The sequence below is a fragment of the Hylaeus volcanicus genome, chromosome 6 (assembly GCF_026283585.1).
Source record: "Hylaeus volcanicus isolate JK05 chromosome 6, UHH_iyHylVolc1.0_haploid, whole genome shotgun sequence".
NCBI classification, from domain to species: Eukaryota; Metazoa; Arthropoda; class Insecta; order Hymenoptera; family Colletidae; genus Hylaeus; species Hylaeus volcanicus.
Window position 1 is genome coordinate 9,945,122 of NC_071981.1, and position 13,898 is coordinate 9,959,019.

Here is a 13,898-nt window from a genome sequence, read left to right on the forward strand (position 1 = left end):
TTTTACATAAGTGCATGTAACTTTTGATTATATTTAGTCTAGTTATAATATTTATAGCTTAAAAAGGTTCACGGTTATATCGGCTACGATTCTACAGAATCATTATTATATAAGTTCTCTGTGTATCGTTTTTCTACATTTCTAAAAATATATATCGATTGTATAGAATTGTTTAGGTATCAATATTAACAATTGTCATCTTGAACAATTATACATATTATTACTTAAACGTATGAGTACTATACAATCTATAACGTCTGAAATTAATTTACATCTGTGCCCTGTTTGTTTCACGTAAACAAAATTTTATTCAACGTCAATTGTCTACAAAAATGAGTCTGTAAGAAGAGAGAAACAATTTGAAATTTATTTTATCCGTGCACGAATAAAAATTAACTTCAAACGTTATGGATAATACACTCATATGTTGAAATAATAACAAAATTGTGGAAGATGCAAATTGTACAACTAATAACCAAGTTTGCTAATAAATGAATTAACAATCGATGCACTCTTGATTTAATATTCATACCCAATTAATCCTTAAATTCTATACTATTTATATATTTTTAGAGATGTATAGAAACTATACCGATATAGACTGGTACATTTTTAATCTATAACTGTTGTACCATCATTTTCGTTCTTACAATGTCACACCATGCACAAGAAGCTAAACAAAAGGTGTCACTATTTCCAACCCATTTAACCCAAAGAGTTAAGTGGAACAACAAGATTCGATTTTTTTTTGGTCTCAAAGTGAGCCAACTCCTTAAGCGTAAACATCTTACATCGCACACGCACTCAATCGCGAGCAGTCTTCCCTTACTAAACTTAAGTACACTTCTTTCTTTCTCGTGGTCGAGTTCGTCGAAAAGCAAGGAAAAAACGAAGCGTCGAACTTCTTCTCGACGTCCCGTCGTCGTCGCCGTTGTCGAATTACACAATTATTACGTTTCTCGTGTGTCGATCGTTTTTTCTGGGAAGCAGAATGGCGAACCGACATTTGATTCGACGTCGGCGTCGCGCCGACACTAGGAGAGCGATTCGTCATGGGCAGTGTTGGCACTCGAAGAACCATGATGACGAAAAGACGACAGGAATAATGGAAGGAGGTCGAATCGTTTCCAAAGGACGATGTCAAGCAGGACAACGATGCGATTAATAGTAACAGAGTTCGGAGGTCACAGATACAGTAAAAAGCAAAACTGAACCGATCGCACTGCTAGTTAAAAAGAAAACGTATTAATGTACTATGCAGAGATAAAAAGCTGGCTAGCGTGTCTGATTGGTAACGATGTAATATTTTTGATTATACTGCAGAATTCTACAATATATTCTAGGAGATTATATCGTTACCGATCAGACCGCTATCCAACTTCTCATCTCCGCACGGTACGTAACAAATCTTTTTTATTTTATTTAAATTTAACACAAAAAATAATTACATACATTTGTCATATTTTCATAATTAATTTCAACTTGAAAAATACTTTTACAATCTTGATCATTTTATTAAAGCTACGAGAGTACGAATAAAATACTAAGTTATAATAAAATTTTAGAACATATTCTAAATGTTATCAAATAATGTACAGTCTCGTGAATTATAACAAATCAATTATAAAGGTTGATTTTCTTTTGTCATGAATTATTTAAATAATAAAAGATACTTCGCAAAGAAATATTTGCGATTGGTTCAGTATTTCTCCATACTGTGAGTAGAAGCTAAGCACCAAACCGTATGCCTTATACAGAAAAATCCATGGTTCGAGAATGGTCCTGTTGCCGTTTAAAGGGAAGGAGGTGGTTGTCCTCTGAATGTGGAAACGGAAGATCGTAGAGTTCATTCTAGGATCGGTATACAGTACTATACACTCATTCACGAAAGTATTATAAGTAACATTTGAAACATTCAATTAATAAAATATCTATACTGAACTGAATAAATTGAAACGATATGATATACATATCGAGGAGTATGATTTAAGATTGTGTAGGTAAAATTAGAAATTAATTCAACGATATATGCAATATTTACTATACATAATAATTACATAATAATTGGAAATTTTTAAGATATTAGTACCAAGTCGATTCTCCCTTTGCTACTATTACTGCTCTAAATCTAATTTCCATTGAGTGAACCAACATTGATGTCGTGTTAGCATCTACATATAGGCTTCCACGCTTCGATAATTCTTTGTTTTGACATTACTTTTGAGGTAACGATTGTACTATTATTTCTCACTCTTCTTTGTGGTGGATGTGTTAATGTGTGTGAAACGTTATATGATCCCCATTCTTTGACAATCTTTTTCGAATATTTAGAGCCACTGTCAGGTTGAAACCAATAATTGCTTGGTAATCCTGCTTTTACAGTACTGGTCTTTAAATTATCTTTTAAACTGTTTAAATATTTTATTTTATCCATAATTCCATTGATGAAAACAAAATCTCCACCACTGATCCACCATTATTTTTTATTGTTGGCTGCATATATATTTAACGTCCAACTGTGTATTCAGTAATATTGTAGCCCAAAAAGGATTATCTTTATTAATGTAATTTTTAACAAATTTCAGACGTGATATTTTTTTTGTTTTGATAATATACAGTTTTTTTCTTGGAACTCGTGCATGGAAACCGTTATTTTATTAAGGATCTTGTATACGTTTCAGAATGAACGTATTTTTTTTAAATATGTGTAGCCACGATTGATGATAATTTAATGTTCGAAGTGAACATTTATTTCTCGAATAATTATTCTTTCTTCCTTTAGTGTTAACTTCTTTGGTCGTCCAGGGCGAATCTTGTTTGCAATATTTCATACACAATATCACGATATATTACATCACAATATAATGAATGGTGGTCTTACTTCTCTTGATAAGTTGTGAAATTTCACTATATGATTTTCCTTCCTGATACCACTTTACTATCCATTCTCTTCCTGATTATTTGTTTCAGACTTTTTGCAATTGGTGTAGAAATGTTTTTAGAAATTTTACACAAACTTCGAGTACTTTTGTGACTCATCGGTGATGGCTATTTATAATAAATACTGCGTAAATATTGAATATATTGTTGAATAAATTTCTCACTTTATCCACACAATCTTGAGTCCTTAATATGTATACATGCAAATGCAAACGGCCGAATACTTTGGTGGATGAGTGCACATACGTGTATCTTCTAAAACAATACGGTGAAGGTGACTCCAAATGATGAGTGCTCGGTCGAGAAATATTGTAACGGAGTGGCGGTATAGGGTGTAAGAGTGATGCCTTTTTCAGGGTAGAAGAGAATGCGTCTATCGTGTCGGGAAAAGAATATAAAATACATAGAAGGGTACGAGTGGAGACAGAAGCGCCGTAACGCGAGAACTTAATCGTAATCGAAACGAACGATTGTTGTTTCAGATTTGTCGCCATTATAATTTATTTTTTTAATCTGAGCCGTTCCCTGCGCGTTTTGGATTCGTAGCACGTAAACAATCTGGAGGCATTTTCACCCTGCGTGTACCATCTTCTGATGCTCTTGAATATTAACGAGCATTCGCAGTCTACTTACTTATACGATATAAACGTGTTGATAATTCGTCGTCTGCTTAACCCTCGCTAGAAAAACAATTCCTGTAAAATTCACCGAGGACATTTTTCAAGATAAAAAAGGGTCAGGAATAAGCTGTATCTACAGTATTAAATAACCTCACGAGGCATCAGTCGCGAATTCTCTAAAATTTCAAATCAATATATCATTTCATTTTACACTAAATTTAAAAGATTTTCAAAAATTAATACTTCATTAAATTACTTCATCTTAAACGTATACTCCCGACTGTTAACGCCTTCTGATTATACTTACCATACTATACTTTTGAAAGTAGAAGAAGAAATTCATTGGTAATTTTGTTTTAATAATTGTCACTCAAAATTGGCGATAAGAGCATTGTTAATAATTGAGTAACTTTAAAATAAGTTTGATACGTTCGATTGGCGTAAAAATCATTTCTGCTTTTGCAATAATAACATTGATTTGAAATTGTACAGGGTTTATGCATTATATGGCCATACGGAGATATCTAATAACTCCGGAAATTCAACCCATTCATTATATAACACGAAAATTAATTAATTCATAAATACACAAATAATCGAGATAATTTCTTTTTCTAAAGATTGAATGATACGAATGGAATAGAGGGTTAAAAAAGTACGATGTAATGTTATGTGGAATGAATCGAACGAGACGATCCGTATGCAGATCGATGGTGAGGCTGGATCGTTGGCCGCATCTTTTATACGTTTGTTTCCTTTTCACGAAAAGGAAAACGACACGAAAGTGAACCGGAGAAGAAGAGCCATAGACGGAGATTCGAACAAAGCTCCGCGTAGTTGTACGATTTTACGGGTAGAATCGAGAGCGTTGAAGGTGAAGCTAACCTCTTCAGGGATACCGGCACACATGTGTACATTTAGCTTTTAAGTTATTTTAAATATTGTAACATGGAAATAACCACTAGTATTGTGAATAAATTTAATTAAAAGCATAAGAAACTCTTTTATTGCTCCCTTAAGGAAATATTTTTTTTAGAGGGATAGAAAAAATTAGATGTTTTATTTGTTGATATTCTTGTTGCTTAAAGTCTTCAAAATATTTCCACTATATTATATTGGTAAAATTTCAAAATGGCCAAAGTTATAACCATTTATATCGTAGGACGTCCCATTGGGCTCATCCAACACGAAACTTTAAACGTGTTTTACTTAACAGGTGTCGTCACACTACTGTGACGGTTCCAAAATTTCGATTTCTTTTTTTTTTACATATTATTGAAAATATACTGTAAAAATATTAGACCGAAATCCGAAATTTTAACGGTGTTACAGCATGTAAGATAGAGAGAGGAAGAGCGACGTAAGTATCACTTATACAGGGTGAGGAAAAAGTATGGACACCCCTAGATATCTTGCGAGTTTAGTGATAAAACAAAAAAAAAAACAAAGGTCACACCTTTCCAGGTAACTTTCAACGAGAAATCCAATAGTGATCTTGTATTTGACCTTGAACCTGATTTTCAAGGTCAACTTGTTTTCTTTTAATAGGAACCCTTATTTTTGATGCTGGAATCGAAAAGAGCGGAAAATTTTACGTTTGGATATGTGTTAGGTCTAGGGTTAAAGTGAACCCTAATCTTACCTTTAGCGTAATCTAGGAACAACAACGTGGACGCCAAGACTCTGTTCCTTTCGGGGTGCTCTGCTCGGTTGGATTGATTTTTGATGCACCAGTAAAAATATAATGATGGTCACCGTAAAACACTACTTGTGGAACAGAGTTCAACAAATATGGCAATAACTCTATCTACAATAAATATTTTGTTTTGAAATTGTTGTCGAATAAAATTAAAACATTCTATAATAACCTAGTATTATTTGTTTCATAAAATATAATTTACTGCAAAAAAAATTATTTAAGATACTCATTATTTCATGCCGGCAACTAATTATTCAGGTGGATTGTTTTAAGTGCCTCACTCTGTATACAGGGTGGAACAGTTAACCTGTTACAGGTCGTAAATGGCCTAACTATCGTTGGTACACAAATATCTCTCGAGTAAAAGTTAGATGATTCGAAGGAGTCCATAAAATGGTGGCACAACTGTTTTTTTTTGGTACATGTCCTGAGACTGTGTCAAGATCGCCGCCATTTTTTTTTTAAATAGAATCATGGGATTCTTTTGCATATTATGAATGTTAACGTTGGTACGAGTTCGTTGTAGTTTTAATAAAGCGTTTCAAGACGAATACAATGACCTATAATTGAAGGTCAGCCAATGTCACACAGGCTGACTGTAATAAAAAATAAATTGTTTCACAGCACGCCTTAAATATTTCGCTATTTTTTTTTAATTGTCCTTATTTTTATTATTTTATTATTATCTTTATCCTCGTTTGTAGATTTAACGCAGCCTGCGAGTTGATCGAACGAGGATAAAAGAAAGGCTTTATATTATTATAAATGAAAATAAATTGTTTTTTAAACAACTGATCTTCTATTATAGATGATAATAAGATTCTATTTAAAAGAAATTAATTTCATTCGTAATTTTTCCTACCATTTTTCCTCTTGCCCCTTTGAAGCAAATAATTGTTGTAAATACATTTGTTTGATGACTTTATCCCCTAATGAGATATTTAACCATTCCGTTGTAAACAAAATGTCCCGTATAATTGAGGTACACTTACAAAACAATTGACAAAGAAAACAGATCATAAAAATATTTAAAAAAAAAAATGAAGAAAGTCTGCGTTAACTACAAACTCAAATTTATGGCTTTATAATACAATAAATGATTACGTATGATAGGTAGATGAATTTGTTTAAGCAAATGTTATCCTCTTGTGAAAGAAAACATGTAGGGATTCAGTTAAAAAAGATTCGTTTGTATGTATTTTATTTTTTTGAAGTATCATTTACCGATTTTACAGATTCCAATAAAATATATGTTGTAAAACAGCACCCAAAGTTGTTAAACAAAAAATATAGTAATTGCATCATAAGTAAATAAATACTTTAAAAAATGCATAAACAGGTTTTTTCAATATTTTTATAATCCGATTTCTTTTCCATTTTTTTTTTATATAAATGTACCTTGATTATATATAGAACATATATTTTATTGAACGAAATCTGTTAAACATCGAAATCCGTTCAAAAGTTATAAATTCTATTCAAAAGCTTTAATTTTGTTCTTTATATCAAAACGGTTAAATGTTGAAGACTAACGAGGAGGCAGATTATTCCTTCTTATTTGGCTAACGGCTTTTAAAAAGTTTATATCAAGTACTTTACTGCAAAAAATCATGAAAATTGGCTTGAAATTGATTAAAAAAAAAATTACCTCCTTAATTTGTTGCATCGCTGTTATTTCCTGTGTTCATTAATAGTTTTTTGCGACTCGTTGTACTTGAACCAGCATCGGTGTTAACGAACTAAATCCGAAACCGGAATAGATACGACTAAATCCGTAACCAAACAAAGAGCGACAAAGGTTGAAGTACCGCGGTTTAATCGCGCCCGCGAACCGGAAGAGACGGTAGCTTTTATCGGAAGTTCGACACGACCGCGACATCCGGTGGTGAAGCTAGGAATTTTACGGCTATATCTTTATCTACGCGCAACGGCTCCCCGAGCGCGGCATTATTCGGATGAAAACAAAACGACTCCATTTGCACCGCTTTATACAAATTTATTGTTCTCTTAAACATTAAATGTTGTTACGATTACGAAAACGTTTTGTCGACGTATGCAAAAAGAACCATGAGAGAAATGTGTATATCGGCTTTACAATGTTATATCTAATAAATTTTTAACCGACACAAGTGTACTCTCCTCATTCTCTCGCACTCTCTCGTTCTCTCTTACGCCTTTCTTCTTCTCGGGGTGGGGACTTTCCCCGTTGGGCCCCTCTCTTCGCGTTTCAAGAGGCAGAAGTTCTGGCGCGTTTATGAACCGTATCGTGTCCGTATCCATTCGATTGCTTGTTTCTACTTTTGCGTTCTCTTTTCGTTATTAGTCCAGTCACTCTAGACAAAAATACACGGTACGTTATGAATATATTTCCATCAAACGAATTTCTTTCGTATACTTTCATCGAGTCCGTTGCAATAATACGAAATTGTTGGATTCACTACAAAAATAGTCATTAGAGAGAAAAAGAAAACTAAAAATAAGGAAATTGTCTAAGAAAAGACATGCCACATGTTTCTTTTCGAATAGTCCTTAATTTACCCATAAAATGACGCGAAAGTTATGAATTTTATTTTGCAATTGATATATATTTCTATGTTCCTCATAATTGTTGAAATATTTTAAGTGTTAACTAAGGTAAGTGGAATATTGTTATCGAAGTTATAACGTCATGGTACATGTAAACTATCGACTATATAAAAAAATATAATCTATCTCTTTTGAAAAGTTTCATTTATCTTCGATAACAACTATTTTTACAGTAAACACAATAATTGTCGAGATATTCATGGAAAACTGATTTTTAAATTTGATGATTTCTAACGACCGCATAAAGGTATATGCTAAAATCAGCTTGATAAAAATATTTTTATAATCAAATTTAAAGTGCCTGGACTATATACTCTCCATGTTTTACCGCCTGATGTTTTGCTAGAATTGGACAGTGATTACTTTGAGATTTATTTTCGAATAATCACTCGCAATCGTCAAACTAATCAGCGATCATAATCTATATTTGTAATATGCAATCACGATTTATTGGATTGGTAATCGTTCAGAGCTAGTCGTGTTTGATTTTTCATTAACACATTACCAAACAATTGGGGAACCTTCCTTTTTGCGCCACGCCGCATTGTGCGCTTACAAACACAAAAAGCATGTTTATACTAACTGTATGCAACCAAAAATTAAAGATAACATTAACAGGCACTAGGAATTAATTTACGATGAATATACACATTTAAGATCACTTATGTTTGCTAGTTTTGCGTGGACTCCTCGTCTTTTTCATTTAACATAAACAGTTATTCATAAATTATTTCGTTAGGGAAAAATAATGATTAGAAACACTGATCAAATTACACACAGAACAGTCTTATTTAACAATTTCTTATAACCGTAATAAAAAATTACCGAATACTTTTATAACCTTCGAGAGTTTGTCTTTCATTTTGCCAATGATCGAATCCAATACACATTATAGTGTTACTAAAATATTGCAAGAAATTTTAAGTAAAGCGATGTTACCACGTGCAATTCACGAAAATTGTACGGTATGACAAGATGTTAATCGTTAATCATGATTACCGATAATTATCTAATCATAATCATAATTTACATTTTGGCCAACACTGATAGACCCATAAAAAATCATTGAACGGAACACAATTGGGATTACCTTTCCTCGAAATTAAAAACAAAAAGAAATCTAAAAAAGCGAGACCGATGCGAATAGTTGGACGACGCCTGGGGGTTACCTTTTATTATAATTATTATTTCAATGTTTATTCCTTTCTTTGTTATCAATAAAAATCGTTACATAGTAGTTTGGGTTGCTGCTTGACGCCAGACGAATCGACAAGCAACCAATTATAGTAATAGTAGTAGCAGTAGTATTATAGTAATAATAAGTGGTAGCGGTATTGTGTCGTGTCTTGTGTATTGGTGTGCGACTATGAAGTGTGTGTATGTATGTGTGTCTCTCGGTGTGTAACGTGTACGAGGCTGCGCAAGTCGAAATGAGAAACGTCTACGCGGCGCGAGTTACTTCTCGGATTTTTGAATTTCTCGTCGATCTATTTTATTTCAGAACTTCTTCGACAGAGATGAGCAAAATTCTTGACCCTGATGAAAATTTCGAATAACGAATAAAAGATAAAGAACCGTTCGTCCATTACTCGTTAAATGAAAATTAACATTTCAATTGTATGTCGAAATATATATTTTATAATGAACAAATAAAAATGAAACCGTTACAATCGAATAAATGTCTGTACAAATGATTAAATGTTTGTTATCTATTACTCGAATAAAATTTTACCCATCTCTGCGTATACCGCTCAAAGTTTGGTTGGCACGTGTGTGTTTCAAGCTCATATGCCTTCAAATTCCTTGGTGTCTTTTGTGAGCGATTGCACAATATGTCGTGGCGCATGAATCTATACTGAAAACGTAATATATATCACCAATAACAATTTCCACCTATAATCAATTCGCGGGAGAACAGCGATCAAACCTACGGAGGAAGAAAGAAAGAGAATCGAAGACGTGCAAAATTCTCATCTAGATAGATAGAAATCTTGAATAACGAATGAAAGATAAACAACCGTTTATCCGTTTCTCGTCGAATAAAAACTTATTACTTGAATTACGGATTGAAATATATATTTTACTACGAACAAATAAGAATGTAACCGTTTAATCGAATAAACGTCGCGAATATTGATACACTATATTCGTTATCTATCGTACGAATCAAATTTCACCCGTCCCCGACGAAAATACGAGAGGTAAGAAAATGGTAAGTGCGCGTAAATTTGAAAGGTTTCTTCGTGCCGAATCAAAAGGCACAAGAGAATCGCTACCGTGCACACGCTCCGTCTTTCAACTTTCGCAATCGGTGTAAATGTGTTTTCTCTGTATATGCGTGGTCGCGCGCGCTCACGTACACCATTCTGACGTTACGCCTCGCGACTCTCTCATCCCTCTTTTATCACGCCCCACCCGTTTTTTTTTTCTGTATCACCCTCTCGTCGATAAAAGTCTCAGCAATTATGACACATCGTTCGTGGTTTTCATTCTTACACATAGCAATAATAAAGACAGTAAATAGCTAAAAGGACTGTATCGATTTTAGGGTTTGGGGGTTGGTGGGGGGAGGGGGGAGGTGGCCAAGGACTGCGGCCAATCCGTCCCGTTTCACCCGCTGCCGCACGCTCGCCTGCGTCGTTATAATCGTCATCGTCGTCGTGTCGTTATCAACGCCCGGTTGCCTTCGCCGTTCATCCTCTCGTTCTTTGTCATCGGCGTTCATCATCCCTCTACGCGCACCTCCAGACACCTCTTATCTCTTCTTTTCTTCATCACCTCCCTCGTTTAATCCTTAGAATCGACGCTCCTTCCTCCACGCGTTGCGGATTACTCTTCCGACGCTCGCGTAACGCTTCCATTTCTTACATATTTTTCTCTCGCGCTCTCTGTCCTCCCCCTCTCTCATTCGTTCTCCTCTCTTTCTCTCTCCCTCCCGCACAGACTCGCCGGTTTTACTTCCCTCGAGCACACTCGTATTCCTCTTTTACGCCCTTTATTCTGTCTCTGACTTCCATTTTTCTCTCTCGATTCTCGCTATTTCTGGCGCTCGCTGTCTTTCACCCATCCTCTATCTCTCGCATCCTTTCGTTCTCTACAAAAAAGACTGTAAATCTAACGCAATAGTTTACTATTACTTATTATCGTTATTTCTTATGTTTAATGCATGCTTTGTGTGTGTGTGTGTTTGTGTGTGTGTTCTGTGATTCCCCCTATTTTTGTTGTGTCGCGCGTTTATTTGTGACCTTGTCGTGTTCTTTCGTGAATCGTACGCGCGCGCGCGTGTGTGTGTGTATGTGTGCTTGGGTTAGTGTCTGTGTGTGTCCTGGCATGTGCGCGTACGCTTGATAACAACTCAAAAGAGATTGAATCTTCTTTGAAATATTGTTGCTGTTGTTGCCGGTACCATTTCGCAGACGAACCAATGCAAATGGAAAAAAAGAAGAAACGGAAACAACCAATAACAAAAAGCGAATGTTATATCCTGTCGATTGATCGCGGATGCGCACAAAATATCGCGTGTGAGTGTGTTTCGCCGTAATTCGAAAAATTTATTCGGCGTTGTTTGTCCCTGTTGTATATTATGTGTGTGTGCTCCAAGTGGTTCTGTGTGTGCGTATTACAACTGTTCAGAGATCTCGCGCGCTCATTTTGTTCCCAAATGTCGCGTCAAATCGAAGAGGAGAGAACGACGACTGGAGTATGATAGCTGTTGATGGTTTGGTGGTGGTTGTTGCTTCTCATCGAGTGTCGCGCGGCAAGCTTGCGGCAGTTCCGGCGCGACTCCGTGCGGCATGACGCATTCCATTCGCTGTTCAGTAAAATAATCGATCGTATCGTTTAGTATTAATATTAGATATTTGTGTTGGGTCCCAGAGGTTACTGAAACAGAAAAACCGGAACAGGTCCCGCGTTAGTACAGGTGGTCTTCCAATACCGAAAGGTTGCTCGCGTTTGCCTTAACACTTGTCAAAAACACGAGGATGAAGAGGGAGAAAGTACTTTATCCACACGATTATCTAGAGACGCGGTAGCGTCTCGACGCCAAGTACATGAAAAAATAGCCTCCCCGTATATGCGCCTGGCGCTACCGCGTATCTTTTACTCGAGAAAACGCGATTCCAACCTAACCTAAAACTTCTGTCATTAATATCTCGTCATGCCTGCTGTATTTTCTAAATCTAAAGGCATTTTTCTAATGTAAATCGCACGTAAGCTTTCTAATAAAACCAAAATCAATAAAATCGGTCTATATACAACTGAGATATCGTAATATCATGTCATGTCATGAATCTATTTAGCTTCTTCATTTCACCGTCAAAGTGCGGAGGAGCCAGTTTACATGAGTTGTCATTAGGGTCTGAACGTCTGCACTGTTGAACACAGCATTTTAGCTGCGCATAGTTGGAAAGCACCGAATTTTTTATTGTGTTATACAGTGTCGCCTTTGCACTTTGCTGGAAACAACCTTCATGTACTGGCAGCTCATTTCGATTTCATTTCTTTTTCTACTTTCTCGAATTTTTTTAGGGGGATCTTCTATTTTTCTATGATTACTCTTTAAGTCCTCCACTTTTTCATGTATAATACTATCGAGAAACCGTATTAACACCTTGTTCGCCTGCTATTTCATGTCAAAACTATTTCGTGCATCTGGCTACCGTTCCACAATTGAATATAAAATGAAAACACATAAATAAACTTCAACAAACTTTATTTGTATACACATAGTTGCAAACAATTAAATGGCCCCCAAAAGAGAATAATACATTTATGTATATATGTTGTATAGTGATATTTTATTGTAATATTAAAAAATAAAAATATCAATTTATAGAGCTTTCCAAAATAGACAAAATTCAGTAATTGGTTTTCGAAGAAATCGCGCATTTATGTTGATTAATAAATACAAAATTTAAGTAATCGAAAATTTCTGTCGGATAATTAATTAACCCCAATATTTTTCTTTAACCCTTTGCGGTTGGAGCCGCTTGACGAGCTCGCTCGCTGTGAACGAGAGGTATTGGAGCACTTAATAACAAAAATATACACATACGTATACGTTTAACGTTTGTGTTATAAAAGCTAAAGCTTTATTTAATACGGAAAAACATTTCCATAAAATCCAATAAAATTATAAACGAACAACTAGAAAACAAACAACAAAAGACATTTGGTTGTCTTTATATAGCCGTCTTAAATTCGTGCATTGAGTGATATCTCAAACAGTCACTTATATGCAAGGCCGGCTTAGACTTAGACGAACAAGTAGCACAATAATACCTCGACTCTCTTCTTCTTGACTCTTTAAGCTAGTATATCCATGCGTATCTTATCATTCAGAACGACAGACGTACGTGCGCGGCTCCATAATACGCCTTGCCTTGTTGTGAACTAAATTGGGCGGCTATATGCCGACACGCGATCGCAACGTTAAAAATGTTTGGGCGGCTATTTGCCGAACACTTGTCCGCAAAGGATTAATAGTTAGTATAGAGAAAATATTATCGTGTTTAACAAAGTGTCGCGAAGCTGCCGACGGCAGTGACAGTCTCGTGTGCGAAACGTGTAGACGTGGAAGTGTTGAGGTGCCAATACTTTCGTGTAGCACTATAGACCCGCACTCCTGATACAAAAGTGTATCGATATCTTTGGAAAGACAAGGCAGTCGCGAACAGAGGACAAACACGTTTGTTCGTGCATTGTACCATGCCGTCGTGAAGGCTACCGAAGATAAACATTTGTTCCCGATTCGTGGGGCGCGAGCGTATCGCCGCGCGATTAGTCATCGCGGTGAGTCGATATATCGGGCCAATGCGGTCGTCTGAAATTATGCGAGAAATGATTGACTCATACGCGACGATTCGTAGGCGCTAGATGATGTCTTTCTCAATTGCACGACACTTGACTTTGAAACTCGCGCGAACTATCAAGTCGGCTACAAGGTGAACCGGGAAATGAATAATAGCAGAATGAACCCTTCGAGTGTCGAATACTCTCTACGCGTGCCTAATATTAAAAATACCTCCGACTATACAATGTTTTCAAATTTT

General features: G+C 35.5%; 1 protein-coding gene across 2 annotated transcripts in view; it reads right to left on the minus strand.

Annotated features, from left to right (window-relative positions):
- The window catches only part of LOC128878455 (profilin), a 38,989-nt gene that overhangs the window by 7,836 nt on the left and 17,255 nt on the right, over positions 1 to 13,898 (minus strand). The window contains exon 3 of one of the 2 annotated variants that reach the window (XM_054126671.1): positions 7,235 to 11,727. The exons of the other annotated variant lie outside the window; for it this stretch is intronic. The gene's annotated coding sequence lies outside the window, so the exon portion shown is untranslated. Of the gene's footprint in view, positions 1 to 7,234; positions 11,728 to 13,898 lie in introns of those variants that run through there. 2 annotated transcript variants of the gene reach the window in all.